The sequence below is a fragment of the Carlito syrichta genome, unplaced genomic scaffold (genome assembly GCF_000164805.1).
Source record: "Carlito syrichta isolate Samal-C Ts95f unplaced genomic scaffold, Tarsius_syrichta-2.0.1 Scaffold308051, whole genome shotgun sequence".
Lineage (NCBI taxonomy): Eukaryota > Metazoa > Chordata > Mammalia > Primates > Tarsiidae > Carlito > Carlito syrichta.
The window spans coordinates 14,709-27,196 of record NW_007252147.1 but is presented as its reverse complement, the minus strand read 5'-3'; positions in this window follow the sequence as shown (position 1 = coordinate 27,196).

The following is a 12,488-nucleotide window of genomic DNA, read 5'->3' as shown; positions in this document are numbered from 1 at the left end:
CTGCCCGGGTGGGTCTCGAGCCCACAGGCTCAGGCAATCCACTCACCTCAGCCTCCCAAAGGCGCGGGATTACAGGCTGAGGCACCGAGCCCGGCTACAGCTAAATGTTTAAAATTCCTGGCATTCAAAGCAAGAAGAAATACATAATTAGATGTATGATTTTCATTGACTCTAAAAGAAAACCTACAAGTTACTCAGGAAAAAAAAATTGTAATAGTTAAAAAAAAAGGCAGTATTTTTAATTAATTTGATTAGTAAATTCAATAGTGGCATTTATTAAGCAATTTCTTATAGTTCCACTTAATGAAACCTGAAACATGACATTGAAACACAGTCCAGAGAAGCCAATTTCTGTGTTTCTAAGAGAGTGTAATCCAAGCCTATGTGGAACACACAGTCTACTCTTTGGGGGAATAATGTTTTGGGTTGCATTGTGTCCCTCTAAAAGATACATGAGGTCCTAACCCCCAGTACCTTAGAATATGTGACCTTATTTGGAAATTAAGGTCACTGTACATGTAGTGAAGATGAGGTATACTAGAGTAGGATAGATCCTAATCCAATATGACTTGGTGTTCCTGTAAGAAGAGGAGAAACACCGAGAGGAGAACATTGTATGACAGCAGAGAGATACAGAGGGAAGATGAATGTAGGTGTTAGGGTATGGATAGAGTGAGGGTGGATGGGTGGAGAGGGGCGCAACACTGCCGGAGCTGGCATGCTACAGGTGCGCGCTGACACCCAGGGATTCGAGTAATGCCAAGAGTTGCAACACACAAAGAGGTGAAAGAAGAAAAGATTTATTTAAGAAAGGTTCACTCCCCACAGACAGGAAGCAGGCCTACACTCTAGGTGAGTGTGGTCTCATAGCTCCCCAAACCCTGGCTTAAATCCTTTCCCTGGGAGATGTTGCAATCAGATAGATGTGACTGTCGTGACTTTCTTATCAACCACCTGAGGATGTCTTGGAGACCTTGTGACACAGAGACCCATGAATGTCTGTCCATCTTATCATAGCCCCTAGAGAAGGGCATGACAAGGATTCTAGTGCTCCTGTACATTCCTGAACGACATTCCTTAGAGCGAATGGAGGGTGCACTTCCCCTTATCCCCTATGCATTCCCAGTGGGTAGCTTCGGGGGATCCTTGACTTCCCCGTAGATTGCGCCCAATCTACTGGAAGATCAAATCCCTACCTGCTCCCCCTCTGAGCAGTCATAAGTCCTGTGATCTGCATAACTTTTGTAATTACAAGTTTTGTGACTTCTGCAGTCCTTGCCCAATGCATGATGTCTTCAGGCCTTGTAAACTCCCTTTACTCTAGGCAGTCTTGATCGTGGCTTCTGCCGGGGTGGCACTGACAAGAGCAATGAGACACCTTAGATACCGGGTACCAGGAAGTCTGGACAGAAAACCCTGGAGGAGGGGTGGCTTCCTGGTCAACATACACCAAGTGTACAATGGGTCAATACTGGTTATACTTAAGCAGTCTGTGCTTCTGAAAAAACAAAGTCGGCAAAGTTAATCTTCACCTAAAGTATGCATTTCTCCAAAACATAACTTCTACTTTTTCTCATCATGTCAGGGTTTAAGAACAAGGTAGAAAATGGCTTCCTGCCCTTGGTCTGTCGTTTCACTAGGGATTGGAGTTATGCTGCCACAAGCTGAGGAACACCAGGGGTTACATGAAGCTGGGAGAGACAAGGAAAAATCTTCCCCTAGAAGCTGCACCATCCTTATTTCAGGCTTCTGGCTGTCAGACTGAGAGAATAAATTTCTTAAGCAAATACAGTTGTTTTAAGTCACCTGGTTAATACAGTAGCCTTAGGAAAGTAATACAGATAAACTACATTCATTCAACAATGTTTTATAATTTTTTTTCCTCTTAATCGAGATATGGTATGTGTTGGGGCAGCAGGAAGTCTGATAGGGGACTAAAGTGAGTTTTATGTGCTGATACGGAGGATGGCTCATATACTTTAAATGCCAAAACCTGAAAATATTGGAAAGTATTGGCATCGTTGTGAATGTGGGGACACTTGGGGTTCACACTTGGGATGCTAACCATAACACTACATGTGGGAGTCAAGCATTTACTTTAAAACAAATCCAAGCCGGGCTCGGTGGCTCAGCCTGTAATCCCTCGCTTGGGGAGGCTGAGGTGAGTGGATTGCCTGAGCCCGCGGGTTCGAGACCTGCCTGGGCAACTTGGCGAGACCTCATCTCTGCAATAAATCAAAAATGAGCCAGGCGTGGTAGCGCGCACCTGTAGTTCCAGCTACTTGGAAGGCAGGGGCGGAAGGATCGCCGGAGCCCAGCAGGGCGAGGTTGCACTGGCTGGGAGCGGCCACTGCACTCCAGTCTGGGCGACAGAGTGGGAGTCCAACTCAAAAACAAACAAACAAAAAAAAAACAAATCCAAGGTTGGTAGTGATCATTTTTTTTCATCTCCTCTTCCTCCTCCTTCTCCTTCTCTCTGCAAACTGCTTATTCTAAAAGTATGTATTCAATATACTAATGTCTGAATGCAACCCTATCTGACAACATATAATGATAAATTCAACTATTTTACATTGTTATACATACTCACATAGGGGTTTATTTTATTTCTACATCTTGTGAAAAGTTCAATAGTTCAGTTTAATTAAACAGTTATCCGCTACCTACTGTGTGCAAGTCTCTTTTTAAAAGATGCAAAATTTTAAATATAGCCCTATCCTCCTGATTATATGTCAAATAAAATTCATACAAAAATAGCGAACACAGATTTTATGTTATTATAGTCAGTCATTTGACACACGTTGTTTGGTCATCGACTGTGAGCCATGTAATTGACTATAGTAACAAAATAGGAAGGCATTAAGGAGTTCTCCTGGAGGTCCCAGAGATTGTTTACAAAAAATTGGGTTTTGAATTTTGCATTGAAGTCCAGAATTATTCTTCAGTAGCTGAATTTGGGGCATACAAAATGAGCAGGTGAGGTAGAGATAGGAACTGGAGCAAAGAACTAGAGGGGAGTGTAGGAACTATTGTTTCGTTTATTATATTCAAATCATAGTTGAGCTGCAATATCTTTTACCTAAATAGATTTTCTTGCCTTCTCTCTCCCCTTTATAGTTTTCCTATATACTCCAGATAGATTAATCTCTGCCCAAAAAAGTTTAGATTGTATTATATTGGCCTTCAAACCATGGCATGCTGAATTAAGAAAGTGCCTCCTCCTAGTTTTCAAGTCCCTCCATGATAAAGCCTCAAATCACTCTTCAGCTTGTCAATTCCAGAACTCTTCAATGCTCAACTCAACTAATTTACCTCTACTTCCATTGTGCAAATGCACTTCTTCACCTGGAATTCTCTTTGCACCTCTATCCTAGATCATCTGAAATGTTAATTTTTCTGTGAATATAGCCTTTATCTCCCTGTGGATGAAGTTTCTTGTCTGAACCCAGGTGTAAGTGAAGGCAAATGAAGGGTAAGATCAGTGGTAACTCTGACTTGTTTTAAATCAGTTAGAAATGTAGGATATTTTTTATATATGCCAAGATTTATACCAACAAGTGGATAGCATACTGGATTCTCTGTTGAAATCATCCTTAGCCATTGAAAGCTCATCATTGGAATACAGTATACCTGCCCTCATATTCTGTGTAGTGGAAAGAATGTCTGTACAGATTTTTCAAAAATTGTCTTCCTTTTCTTCTTTCTTTATTTCTTCCTGTGGAGAGATTTTTATTCCCAGACAGATAGTATTAAGAAGCAAAAGTTTGTATAGTTTTATCCTCTTATTCAAAGGTCAAACTTTTGGACATTTTCCAAAACACAGCAGCAATCTAGAAATACGGAAAGAAGGTGTCTGAGAGTTAGTAGTAAGCATAACCCTTCTGTATCAAAATCATGACGTATGTGGTAGAAAGATGTCCAACTGAAGACAAACTCAGTGACAAGAAAAAGACACACTAAACCACAGATGCAAGGAAATTTGGCTTACCTACAAAAATAGGTGTTCTGGAGTGAATCAGCATCAGATATCTAGGACCCAGGGGTAAGTTCCTTGTATCCCAAGGTATAAGCAATCTGAAATAATAAACATACAAGTAAAAACATATAGAGAAGGCTTCTAATCTGAAGCACTTAACATGAATAATAAAATATTAACATCGTCTTTTAAATGCCAGGATAAATTTAAAACTGAAGTGTATATGTTTAATCTGTTAAAATAAATTACCAAGGAAATATAAATGCAAAGAGACTATAAAAATGTATATCATATTTGAAAAAGAACAAACTAGACCTATAAATGAAAAGATTAAAAGATTGGTATTAAAAACTGAGGGAACGAATTAACAGTAGAAAGACCACAGCTGAAGAGAGAATTGGAAAGTGGTAAGTATAGGTTGGAAGGCCTTATAGAGAATGCATACAGGGAGATGAGTCCTGAAAATTTGGCAGAGTGGTTAAGAGTCTTGGAGGACAGAGTGAGAAAGTGCCGTTCCTCTAACCAGAATTTCAAGAGGAGATAACAGAGGAGAGGATGAGGCAATATTTGAAGATTTATTTTTAGGATTAATAAAAGAAGCAACCTCAGTTTCCAAAAACCCAAAAGATCCTCAGTAAGATACATACATTGAAATACACACACACGATGTGCACACCCTTCAACACATTGTAAAACTTCAGAATGCCAAAGATAAAGGGGAAGGTATTAAAATTAGTGAAAGAGAAAATATAGATTACCATTAAAGGAATGGCAATTAGATAGCTAACTCTGCAACAACAAAAATAGAAGACAAAAGATTGTGGGAAAATGTTTTTAATGTATTGAGAGATAGTAACTCTCAAATAGAATTATTTATCCACTAACTATCAGTCAGAATAAGTTAGGTTATGCTGTGGTAACAAATTAGTGTTGAAGCTTCTGTGGCTTCTCATAAAACAGTTGATTTCTCTCTCACATTACATATTCACTATGGGTTATATAGAGCTCTGCTCCACACAGTTACTCAGGGACTCAGGCCAACAAAAGCTCTGCTCTCTGTAGCTACATCATGCAGAGCTATAGGGCCTATGAGATCATTACAGAAGAGAGAGAGGGATATGCAGGAATATAGGTTCCACTACCTTTGTCTAGTAATGAAAGTGGTCACTTCTAGTTATTGGTCATTGGCCCAGAATAAGTCACGAAGTTCCAAACTAACTGCAAGGGAGATTGGAAAATGTAGAGAATCACATGGATATTCGGTAATATTAACTTTCTCTGCCACAACTATTTTTCAACATGGGGATGAATCAGAGACATTTTAGATAAACACTAACATTAGTTCAACATTAAAAAAAACTCTTAAAAATTACCTTTTAACTAGCCAGGATGGTGGCATGCATCTGTAGTTCCAGCTACTTGGAAGACTGAGGTGAAAGGATCTCCGAAGTCCAGCAAGTCGAGGCTAGAGTGGCCGTAAGCGTGCCATTGCACTCCAGCCTGGGCGACAAGAGTGAGACTGCAACTCACAAAAAAAAAAAAAAAAAAGGGGGAGGCATCGTGGTTCATGTCTGTAATCCCAGCACTTTGGGAGGCCAAGGCAGAAGGATCGCTTGAGGCCAGGAATTTGAGATCAGCCTGGGCAACATAGCAAGACTCTGACCTTAAAGAAAAACAACAAGCAAAAAAAAAAAACCAAAAAACCTCTTAATACAGAAACTTCTAAGCATGTCTTCAAGAAGAAGAAAAATGATCCAAGAAGAAAAGTCTGAGATACAAAAAAGATCTTGAGTAAAGTAAAAGATAAGTTGTAAATCTGAACAAATATTAATGGGGAAAAACATACAAATATGTAATAAAATGCAATTTATGGAGTCAAAAAATAATAGTGTAAAGTGAAAGTGATTATAAGAGATAAAACATTCTTAGATCTTTGCTATTTGAGAAGGTTATAAAGATATTAAATATAGACTTTGATAGATAAAATAAGCATGTTCTGATTTCAGCAGAACTACGAACAGGAATAAAGCTGCAACTAGAAGAGGGGGAGTTTGGAATTAAGAAATTTAATGAATAGAAAAGGGTGAGAAACAGAAAAGCCAGAAGAAGATAGAAAGTTAAAAAACGGATTACAGGATATCAATATATCAATATATTCTATACTATATCAATAAAATAAACAAGCTAAACTTCCAGTTGAGAGAGATTATGAGATTAGATCAAAAAATCAAAATCTATGTCTTAGACACAACTAAGACATCAATAAAGAATATTTGAAAGTAAAATAATAGAAAAAGATGTAGGCGAACATTAACCAAAAAGAGTTGGAATACATATATCATGTAAAATAAGTTCTAGGGCAAAATTTAAAAAGTCTTATGATAGACAAAGGATATCATTTGATAATGATAAGAGGTTTAATTCACCAAGTGTATAAAATTCTAAACTTTTACAACCTGGTCACATAGCATCAATAACAGAAAAGGCAATTTGCAATAATTACAAAGAGATATTGTCAAATTCTTCACTATAATGAATCATTAAATGTCTCTCTCAGTAATTGATAGATAAAATGGATCCCAACACATTAAGAATATGATTCACTTAAATAATACAGAAAGCTTAATCTACTGCATATACAGATTCCAGCACTCCAAATTAAAGTTTATAAATTAGTTTTGGTCATGCATGGAATACTATGTAATTGAACATGAATTAGGCCATAATGCAATTCTCAACCAATTTTAAGGAATTGGTTTAAGCCGATGACATTTTCAGACCACAATTCAATTAATAAAGATAAAATTAACTAAAAGAGAACATTAAAAACATATATTTAGAAAATTGAAAAACACTCCCAAATAACTCATCAAAGAGTAAATTATAATGAAAAATAAAATGTTTTGAATTGAACAATAATAACCAAAAAATTTACTGACTTTACCAAATCAAATATCTTTAAAAAGGGTTTAGAGGAAAATTTAAGCCACAACTGCTTATATATATTCTTATCCATGAGAAATGATGATAAAAAGAATTTAAAGAGACCAGAAGAAAGAGAATAATAAGAATAAGTCAATAAATTAAATTAGGTTTTCAAAGAGGTGAATAAAATCAACAAATTTATCTGACCTGATTGATCTGAAAAAAAAAAAAGACAAAAATAAAAAAATTTAGAGATTTTTAAAATCCAGAGATGTAAAAAATTGGTATTCTACTACAAACAACTTGGTGTCACATTTGAAGATATAGTCAAAAGGTCAAATTGCTAAAACAAATAACAATTTACCAAAACCAATTCAGGAATAAATAGAAACTGAATTGTTTTAAAACCCTTGTAGAAATTGATTCAGCAGTGTTGAAATCTTTCACAAAGAAAAGATCGAGCCCAGATGACTTTATAGGTGAATACTACAAACACCCAAGGAACATAATTCCAATCTAAGACATACTCTTTAAAAGAATTGAAAAAGAAGAAACATCCCAATAAAGAATATATTAGGCTGGGCTCAGTGGCTCAGCCTGTAATCCCAGCACTTTGGGAGGCCAAGGCAAGTGGATTGCCTGAGCCTGCGGGTTTGAGATCAGTCTGGGCAACTTGGCGAGACCTCGTCTCTACAATAAATCAAAACTTATCCAGGCATAGTAGTAGTTCCGGCTACTCGGAAGGCTGAGGTGGAAGGATTGTATATATATTGGCCTGGCTATTGCTTTGTTAGGCTCTGGTGTATCCACATGGCTCTTTGAGCTATGGCTGCTATGTTTTCCTAAACTTTGGCCCCCTTCCCTATCTTAGGGAGGTGAATCTCCTTTCTCTCTCTTTCTCTCCCCCTCTCATTTACTTTCTAAATAAACTATATTTTCTTTTTTTTATTTTTATTTTTTGAGTTGGAGTCTCACTCTGTCGCTCAGACTGGAGTGCAGTGGCCACTCCCGGCCACTGCAGCGTTCACCTGCTGGGCTCCAGTGATCCTTCCGACTCAGTCTTCCGAGTAGCAGGAATTACAGGCACGCGCTACCACGCCCAGCTGATTTTTGATTTATTGTAGAGATGAGGTCTTGCCAAGTTGCCCAGGCGGGTCTTGAACCCACAGGCTCAGGCAATCCACTCACCTCGACCTCCCAAAGCGCGGGATTACAGGCTGAGCCACGGAGCCCGGCAACTATATTTTCCAATCTAAAAAAAAAGAGGATATACTGGCCTCATTCTATAGAAACAACTATATATTTTATATAACAAACCATACAAGGATAATATGAGAGATTAAAAAAATTATAAACAAACTTCACTCATTAACATACATGCAAAACTCTAAAGAAAGTTTTAAAATTTAATCAAGCAATGCATAGAAGGTGTTACATTAGGAATTTTCTTAAAAAATCAAGTTGAATTTATTCTCAGAACACAGGATGGTCTAAATTTAGAAAATCAAATTAATATATTTCACCAAAATACTGATTAATGGAGAATAAACACATGCTCATATAGTCCTGGATAAATCATTCTATAAAATTTATTTTTTATTTATGTTAAAGCAAGCAAACAAATAAACAAAAACTCTTAGTCACCTAGATATAGAAGTTAACTTTTTTTTTTTTGAGTTGAAGTCTCACTCTGTCACCCAGACTGGAGTGCAGCGGCCTCTCCCAGCCACCGCAGCCTCGACCTGCTGGGCTCTGGCGATCCTTCTGCCTCAGCCTCCCAAGTAGCTGGAACTACAGGTGTGCGCTACCGCGCCTGGCTAATTTTTTGATTCATTGTAGAGATGAGGTCTCGCCAAGTTGCCCAGGTGGGTCTCAAACCCGTGGGCTCAGGCAATCCACTCATCCCCTCAGCCTCCCAAAGCACGGGATTACAGGCTGAGCCACCAAGCCCAGCCAGAAGTTAACTTCTTAAGTTGATAAATAATATTTACTAAAAACTCAACAACAATTTAAGTCACCTGTGAAAGGTTACAGGCATTCCCTTGGATCCCAGTAAGAAGTCAAGGATGCCTGCTAATGCTACGTGTAGTCAGCACATACTGGAAGTCCTAGCTACACAATAAGAAAGGAAAAGAGATAAGTTTAAGAAAAACACTACCAATATTTATGGATGATGTGCTTATCCACATAAAAAATCCAAAAATCTATTTAAAATTAGTAATAGAATCTGATGGATACAAAATCTATATCAATTGCATTTCTAGTCACTAGCAAAAGAGTAAGGAAATTTAAGTTTAAAAAATATATTATTTGTGGCTGGGCATGGTGGCTCAAGCCTGTAATCCCAGCACTTTGGGAGTCCAAGGCGAGGGGATTGCCTTGAGCCCATGGGTTTGAGATCAGCCTGGACAACTTGACGAGACCTCATCTCTACAATGAATCAAAAAATTAGCAAGGCGTGGTAGCACGTGCCTGTAGTTCTGGCTACTTGGAAGGCTGAGGTGGAAGGATTGCCTGAGCCCAGCAGGTGGACACTGGTGGCTGTGAGTGTGCCACTCACTGCACGCCAGCTTGGCTGATGGAGTGAGACTCCAACTCATAAATCAGTTGATCAGTCAATCAATCAACCAATCATTTATGAGTAAAACAAAAATACAATATGCCTAGGAATAAGCATATCACTGAAGATATTCAAGCCCTTTATGAAAAAAGTATACAACTTTATTGAAAGACATATTAGAGAATTTCTAAATAAATAATATATACCATGTTCAGGAAGAGGAGAACTTAATATAATAAATATTTCAAGCTGGGTTCGGTGGCTCAGCCTGTAATCCCAGCGCTTTGGGAGGCTGAGGTGAGAGGATTGCCTGAGCCCACGAGTTCGAGATCCACCTGGGCAACTTGGCGAGACCTCATCTCTACAATAAATCAAAAATAAGCCAGGCGTGGTAGCGCGCGCCTGTAGTTTCAGCTACTTGGAAGGCTGAGACGGAAGAATCGCCAGAGCCCAGCAGGTTGAGGCTGCAGTGCCCAGGAGCGGCCACTGCCTTCCAGTCTGGGTGACAGAGTGAGACTCCAACTCAAAAAATAAAATAAAATAAGTATTTCAGTTCTACCACAAATAATGTGTACAGTCACAGTGAAATTCTAGTAAAAATCACGGTAGGGTTTTTCTTTTTTTAATTTTTATGATAAAGATGTGGGGTACAATTCAGGGTTAGGTATATAAACACTGATTATGCAGGTACCCTTGTTGATGAGGTATGCCCCTCCCTCCCCTAGCAGTTTCCCTCAACTGCCAATCCCACCCCCCACCGACAGTTTCCCATTACTGCCAATCACTTTCCTATAGCATTACAATTGCTCAAGTTCCTCTTATGAGTGAGAACGTATGGAACTCTGTTCTTTGTTTCTGTGATAAATCTCTGTTCTTTGTTTCTGGGATAAATCACTAAGTATGATCGACTCCAAAAGGAACTTAAGGTAAGTCTAAAGTGTTTGTCAACATAAAAGCCCAATAATAGATTTGATACACTGTAAGAAGAACTAGAGTAGGAGAGAGTCGTCTTATCAAATGGCAAGATGTATTACAAAGATATTGCCTTGAAGACAGTGTGATATTGGCATAGGGAGAAAAAATAAAATGGATCAATGGAATATAACAGAAACAGACCCAGGCATACGAGGAAACTTGATGTGTGATGACAATGGCATTGCAGGTGAGGGCAGGTGGCATTGGGACAATTGGTTATCCATGTGGGGGGAAATAAAATGTAATTGGATCTTTGCCTCACACAATACCAAAATACATCCATGTCAGGTGGATTCAAGACATGAATGTGAAAGGCAAAACTTTAAAAATTTTAGAAGAAAATATAGCCGGGCTCGGTGGCTCAGCCTGTAATCCTGCGCCTTGGAGGCTGAGGTGAGTGGATTGCCTGAGCCCACAGGTTCGAGACCTGCCTGGGCAACTTGGCGAGATCTCATCTCTACAATAAATCAAAAAATGAGCCGGGCATGGTAGCACACGCCTGTAGTTCCAGCTACTTGGAAGGTTGAGGCAGAAGGATAGTAGGAGCCCAGCAGTTCGAGGCTGCGGTGGCCGGGAGCGGCCACTGCACTCCAGTCTGGGCGACAGAGTGAGACTCCAACTCAAAAAAAAAAGAAGAAAATATAGACCTTCTTTATGCCACAGAATAAGAAATAATCTTTTAAACAGACACACAAAAAAGTGATTTATGAAGGAAAATATTAAAGAAATTTGAGTTCAATAAAATTATAAATTTGGTTTATCCAACATACCACAAATTGGAAGATATTTGTAGCACTCTTAACTGACAACAATATTTATGTACACAAGAGTAAAAAACCTCTACAAATGACAAGAAAAAAACTAGCACCAAATAGAAACAGAGGCGCTTTACGGAAGAGGAAATCCACATGGGAATACATATATTTAAAATATTTAATCTCCATACAATATTAAGAAAATAGAAATTTAAACCCCAAGACACAGTTTTATATTCACCAGATTGGCAGAATTTTGAAAGTCTGAACAGGCTGTGTTGGTAGAGTGTGGAACAATGGAAACTCTCATTCTTCTGGAGTGAGTATAAATAGGTGAGATTACTTTGGAAAATAATTTGGTATTATCAAGTATAATTAATGATCCATATACCCATATACTGTCTATCCATATACTATTATTCAACTATTCCATACCTAGGTTTTTACCTGTGACAGACAGAATAATGCCCTTTCCATTGAGATGCCCACATCTTAATCCCCAGAACACGTTGGCAAAAGCAGATTAAGATTGCAGGCGAGATTAATGTTACTAAACAGTTGTTCCTAAAATAAGAAGATTATCCTAGATTACCCAGATAGGCTCAATAATCACAAGGGTCTCAATGTGGAAGAGGATTGCAGAAGACTCAGAACCAGAGAGGTGGCATCATGAGATAGACTAGATCAGCCATTACTAACTTTGAAGATGGGATGAGGGTATGAGCCAAGGAATGTGAACAATACCTAGAAGCTAGGAAAGGTGAGGAAATGGAGTCTCCTCTAGACCCTCTAGAAAGGAATGCAGCCCGACTGACACCTTGATTTTAGCTCTGTGAGACGCATTTCAGACTTCTGACACCCAGAACCATAGGAGAAATTTGGGTTGTTCTAGGCCACTGAACAACTAAGTTTGTAGTTACTTATTATAACAGCAATAGAAACTAATACAGTACTCTAGAGAAACTCTTGCACAATGGTTACAGGAGACTGATGCAGTCTACATATAGCAGCATTGTTCAAAGTCACAGTCATGCAATGAAATAATACATAACAGAGCAATGAATAAACCACAGGCACATGTGTCAACATGATATTGAGTGAAACAGCAAGTGACAAACACATACCCTGGGATATCATTTATGTGATACTTACATGAAGCTCATACGTTGCTTAAGGATGCATAATGATACATACTATGTAAATTAAAGCAAAGGTATGATAAACACACTTTAGCAGGGTGGTTACCTTTGTTGTTGAGCAAAGTGTGTACAGATTGGTGAGGGGCACACACAGGGAG